The sequence below is a fragment of the Equus asinus genome, chromosome 1 (assembly GCF_041296235.1).
Source record: "Equus asinus isolate D_3611 breed Donkey chromosome 1, EquAss-T2T_v2, whole genome shotgun sequence".
NCBI classification, from domain to species: Eukaryota; Metazoa; Chordata; class Mammalia; order Perissodactyla; family Equidae; genus Equus; species Equus asinus.
The window spans coordinates 191,416,929-191,422,928 of NC_091790.1; positions in this window are offsets into that span (position 1 = coordinate 191,416,929).

Genomic DNA, 6,000 nt, shown 5'->3' on the forward strand with positions numbered 1-6,000 from the left:
CCCCCTACAAACCCGCGCCCTCCAGCCCCCCGGCCTTTTCCTAAACCGGGAGCGTGAGCCAGAGCTGAACTTGAACTCTGCCCTGAGGCGTCGGGCTGCAGGAGAGGAGGACAAAGGAGAGGGGATAAGGTGCCGCCGGGCTCGGGGCGCTGGGCGCGAACACAGGCTGCAGGAAAGGAGAGCGCCGGAGGGAAACTCAGAGGAAAGCGTGCCGCGCCCTGGATAATACACGAGGAAGCTGCGACCGGGACGGGCGCGCTGCCTTGCCCGCGCAGTCGGTCCGTGAGCGGTAGCGCTCACCTTGGTCCCAGTCCCCTGATGCTGAATGTCCGGGGCAGCAGGCTCTCCACCCCGGTGTCCGGGTGTGCAGAGCTGGAGCCAGGCAGAAGCCGCCCTACGCGGGAGACCTTTGGGGGATGTAGGAGCGTGGTCGGTGCAAACCTGGGAGAGAATTCGTGCGCATTGTATATTAAGGGGGGCGGGAAGGTCAAGTTTAAGATACAGGCGGAGCGCCTACCTCCTCTCTAGGGGCGAAGGGTGGGACTCCATCCCTGAATCCTCCAGCTCAGCGTTTTCCTTAAACAAAGCAGTCTCTCCCTAAACAGCTGTTAATTCGATTGAATCGGATCCCAGGGCCCTCAGTGAAGAGGCAAAGAATCCAGGAGGCAGAAGTGAGGACAGGAGCGCTGGGGGCTGCTGCCGCGTCCGAGAGAGAAGGAGAGAAGGGCCTCACCCGACAAGAGGCTTCGAACCAGTTTGCACCCCACTGCTGAAACGAACCCAGCTTGCAGTCTCTGCAGATTTAACTGTCCACCTCACCCCTGTTTTTGTTTCTAACGTTATCGAAAACTGTATGGGGTTTGAATGATTTGTTACAAAGTGTGTGAGACAGTTTTCCAAGTTAGGAATTGCCACACAAGAATCTGCCGTAACAAACACGAGAAAGATCCATACTTAAGGCTAAGTGTAGTCACCAAAATATATACGTACATGTAAGAGGTAAGATAACCAGACCAGTGAAGAATTTCAGGTCGGTCTTGTGCAACCCCGGAGAAGTTGCTTGATTTCTTTTCTTTCATTTCTCATGAATGGAAGTAGGAGATTGAATAAAATACCCCAAACCTCTCCCAGTTTCCACATTCTGTAATTCTCTTCTTATGTACGTCATAATAAGCCAAAGGTCGGGGCATTTCCAGAGCGGAGTGAGGAAAGGTAATAAGAATAAAAATTTAAAAAATGGCTAGTGGTTATTAAGCCCTCATTTTCACGTGACAAGTATGGTGCGAAGCACTTCACACCCCTGTCTCTTTACATTTTCACAGCACCCCTCAAATGTGAGTAATTTCCCCCATTGCTCAGGCTCTGCACCTAGAAATTGGAAGAACGGGGGATCACACCCAGGCTGCCTGGTTGTAGGTCTTTGCTCTTCACCCCCATACAGTGTGCCCCACCTTCAGAGGGGACTGGGAGTGTTAGGTGGTTCTACAGTAATGTTAAATGAGAACACAAATATCTAAAACCAAGGAAACATCATCTTACGTGGAGTACAGGACTGCTTCCTAACTGCTCTCCATACCTTCTCCAATCAATTCTCTAACTTGACCCCTAAGATACTTCTGATATGTTATCCTCTACCTAAAAACTTTCCAATTATATCATATTGTCATTAGGGCAAAGTTCAAACAACCCTTTAACTGATTTTCAAGGCCACATTAGCAGTTGGTGTGCCAGCCCTGCCCACCTCCCCCTCACACTGACCAGATAGTGCCACTCTGAGTTGGACTTTGTACAAGTCCCAGATGCTCTCTGCTCCCGTCTTTGCACGCATGGGTCCACTGTCTCTAGTTCCATGCTCCTCTCATTCCTAATATTCACCTTGTCACTACTACACCTCCATCAGATTTTAGCTTACATGTCTCTCCTCATTAGAAGCCTCCACTGATCTCCTTCTGGACTGTGATGGGTGCCCCTCCAACAGGCTTCCATTGCACCATTAGATCAAACTTCAACCACTGTAACTGTTGGTCCCTTGTCTGTCTCTCCCACATGTAATGTGGAGGCTGTATGTTGTTTATCACCACATCTCCAATAATTAGCATGACAATTGTGCGTATTATGGGCCATCATTAAGTGTTTATTGACTTAGAAAAGAAATATAAATGGTTTTGAACATATGCTCAAATTCACTCATTATAAAAGAAATTTAACTTTAAACTATAATAATATGGCATTTTTTAGAATAAACAGCTTGATAATAGATAGTATTGATGAGGGGCTAGGAAAACCAACACTTTCGCAAATTGTTGGTGTAGTTTGGTGTAGTCTTTCTGATGGGAAATTTGGTAATATCTATCGATATTTGAAATGCACAACCTAATCAATCTAGCAATTCCACTTCTAGGAATTTGTCCTCTGATATCCTTGTGGGTGTACGCCAAAAATTTAAGACCGAAAATAACCTCAATGTTTGTTAACATAGGATGAATTACCTAAATTATTATTTATCCAAACAATGGAATTCTCTGCAGCCACTAAGAGGAATAAGACAAACTGATACATATTAACATAAAACAATCTGAAAACTATGGTAATTAAAAAAGAAAAGCAGTTATTTAGTATGTTACCATTTACAGAAAAAAATGATAGCTGTTGATATAATATTTCAGGAAAGAGGCACAAGAAAACAAGGACACTTAGGCAGAGTTGAGTGGCTCTAGCTAGAATCTTGAGTTTTTGCCTGATTGAATCAGTACATACCAACAGGAGAAAGAATGTCTCCCAAGCTAACAGGAAAGCCAGCTGAACCAATCAGGTGTGTATTCGCCTGTTTACAGAGTGTAACAAAGATGGGCTAAACAAAGGAAAATAGGGTAAAAAAACATGGTCATTGAACATGCACCCAAATTTAAGAAAGAGAGAAACCCTACACCTGAGAAACACAAATAATTCCAGCGTGAGACAAATGAATTCTTGTTGTGGGATGGCCTTCTGAGAAGTGACTTAACATTTCATTTATCATTTTAGACAATATATTTTCCTTTTCATGTTTCAATGGTCACTAAGCAACCTTGTAAATATTCATTCAGCTTCTTAGTTTCCTTGACTCTAACAAGTGGAATCCTTGGAAATGGGTCAAAAGCATTCCAATCACAAGAAAGGAAATTGACGCTCAAGTTCAAAAATGCATCTTTATGATTTTGAGTAACATAAGTACATAAACAGGAAAATGAGCCTCTCTGGGTATGTTAAGCATCCCGCTTCTAATCCCAGACCTCACTTGGACAGTATCTTCATCACTGGACCCAAAGCCATGCCCCCTTAGGTGGACTTCTTACCTCATCTTTCTATGATCAATTACTGTTCATTCTAAAACAGGTATCGTCCCTGTCTTAAATACCAAACCTGAGTCTCCTCAATTCTAAGCCTGATCAAAAAAACTTTAGGCATGAAGTTTTAAAGAAAGAAGAGATTTTTTTTAGAGTTTAGATAAGACCGCAAGATCAGTAATAAAGAAAACACTATATCTCACATCTAAAAAGTGTATGTAGTGATCAGAAATTTTCAGGAAATAACACAGAACCACCTTTTTTTAAAAAGCAAGTAACGCACGTAAACCCCCTCCACACAGACACACATGCACGTTTAGAATCTCGGTTATTAAGAGACCAACCTAAGGATAATGGAGCTTTTGAAAATATTGTCACTAAACTAAAAAAGAAGAGGAAGCTTCGGGAGTTGAGCTGACGTGTGTAAGCTTATTTCTGTCTCCCAACCTTTTCACTTGCTATTTTTACTGCCTGGAATGCTATATCCCAGAGGTTCCCAAACTTTCTCAGTTCACAGGACCCTTAGTGTCTCCGTAATTATTTTTCCTGACGCCTCTAAGCCAAAAGAAGAACCTAACATTTATCTTTATTAGGTAGTCAGGTCCTAACAATTTAATAAGCACTTATGTCTTAAACTTAGTAGGTGCTTAAAAAAATAATACTCACAAATTGGAAGGAAAAAGTGTTTGTGTTTCATTCTTAAATAGCCACAATTATTTACTAATGGGATATTAATGGGCACAGAACAGCTTCTCAAACCTCGGAATCATATTGGACACCACCACCTCCATTTCCTGTTCCACATTAATTTTCACATGGTATTACTGTTTGTTTTTTTTTTAAACACTGGCACCTGAGCTAACGTCTGTTGCCAATCTTCCTTTTTTTTCTTCCTCTTCTCCCCAAAGCCCCCCAGTACATAGTTGTATATTCTAGTTGTAGGTCCCTCCGGTTGTGGGATGCAGCCTCAGCATGGCCTGATGAGCAGTGCCATGTCCGCACCCAGGATCCGAACCAGCCAAACCCTGGGACACCAAAGCAGAGCACGTGGACTTAACCACTTGGCCCTGGGGCAACCCCAGTATTACTCTTTATCAGAGCAACTACTGAAAACCCAGCTTTGCTAAGATAATGATATTATCGAAAGAAAGTAGCGTGATTCAGCGTTGAAATTGTCAACTACCTTGAACTGGTAGTTTGCATGGTGTCTAATAGATGTCAAGCATCACTGAGTTTCCCTCAAAAATTTAAAATATCCTGCAATGCCCCTGTGGATTCACAGCAGAACTGAGCATCCTTGTGCACAGTTTGGGAACTGTGGCTCTACCCCAGAATTTTTGCATAGTGTTTGTGTTTGTGTGGGTTCCCTAGAAAACAGATTTGGAGGCAAAGCTTACAAGCCAAAGCTTTATGGGAGATTGTAACCCTAGGACTTTATGAAGGGGAAAGAGAAGTAAGGCAGCAAAAGAGGGAAAATAAATTCAAGGCAGTGAGTTATGAGATGGCTGCAACCTCACAAATAAACATACCTGGTGGCTTAGTCACCAGAACTTCTTCCAGGCAGGCCTTACATCATCACTTATCTGGGAACATTCTGCCTGCAGAAGGAGAAGGAAGTTCTCTGCCAGTTTCCTTCCAGTCTCTTGTCTCTCACTGGTTGAAGTATGTCTTTTAGGGAATTAACTTATCCTCACTTCCAGGTTGTGTTACTGGTTCTTTATGGTGGCCTCTGGGGAACCCCGATCCCTACCCTACAGCAGGACTCTTCATCCCTTTCTGGAAGTGATGGGAGGAACCTCTAAGGATAGAGGCTGGTTGGGCCTGAGCACCAAGCTGTTGAGTCTCCTGCCCATGTGACCTCAATGGAGGCTGTGCCAGTGTCTGGCCCTGCTTGGGGGAGGCTGAGAGAGCTGGCAGGGGTAGGATATGAGGCCATGGCAATGGCAGCTGGGGCTGTCCATCAAGGAAGCAAAGAAACAGGGGGGTGGGGAGGCAGGTGGAGAGGCACATAAACTAGTTTTATACGCTCTGCTTCTTCTCATTCAGGTCTTACTTCCCATTCCCTTACTTACCTTGTCAGAGAAGCCTCCCTGACACTCCTTGAAATGCCCTTCTCAGCCGTAGCTGACATACAACTTGGTTTTATTCATTTTGTAGCACTACTCACTGTCTAAATGGTTTGCCTATTTACTGTCGTCTTTCTCCTCTCATTAGAATATGAGCTCTATCTTAGTTAATGTGTTCAACAAAACTATACCAGGCACACAGGAGGTACACAACAAGTGTTTATTGAATGAATGAATAAATGTTATCCAATACTCATTTGCCTAGAGGGAAAATCAGAGGGCCAATTGGGAAGGTGCTGGGACTGTAAATTTACCAGCCAATAAGGGAAGAAGGGATCTAAATGAGGACTGTGGGTTAAACCCAAGATTCTCAGGCCTACCCCACTGCCATACAAAATATGAAGCTGCAGTGGAAGCCTGTTGAATTAGAATGGAGAAAAATTTTTTGGATTCTACTGATAGGAATCAGTAGGAATTCCTTAGCACAGGCAGTCTCTAAGATAGATTTAAGTAAAAATAGAGCTATTACATCTCCAGGATGTAAGGGGTCTTCAGATAAACCAATCCAGCCTTCCATTCATGCACGGTGCTCCCACCGCATCCCTTCA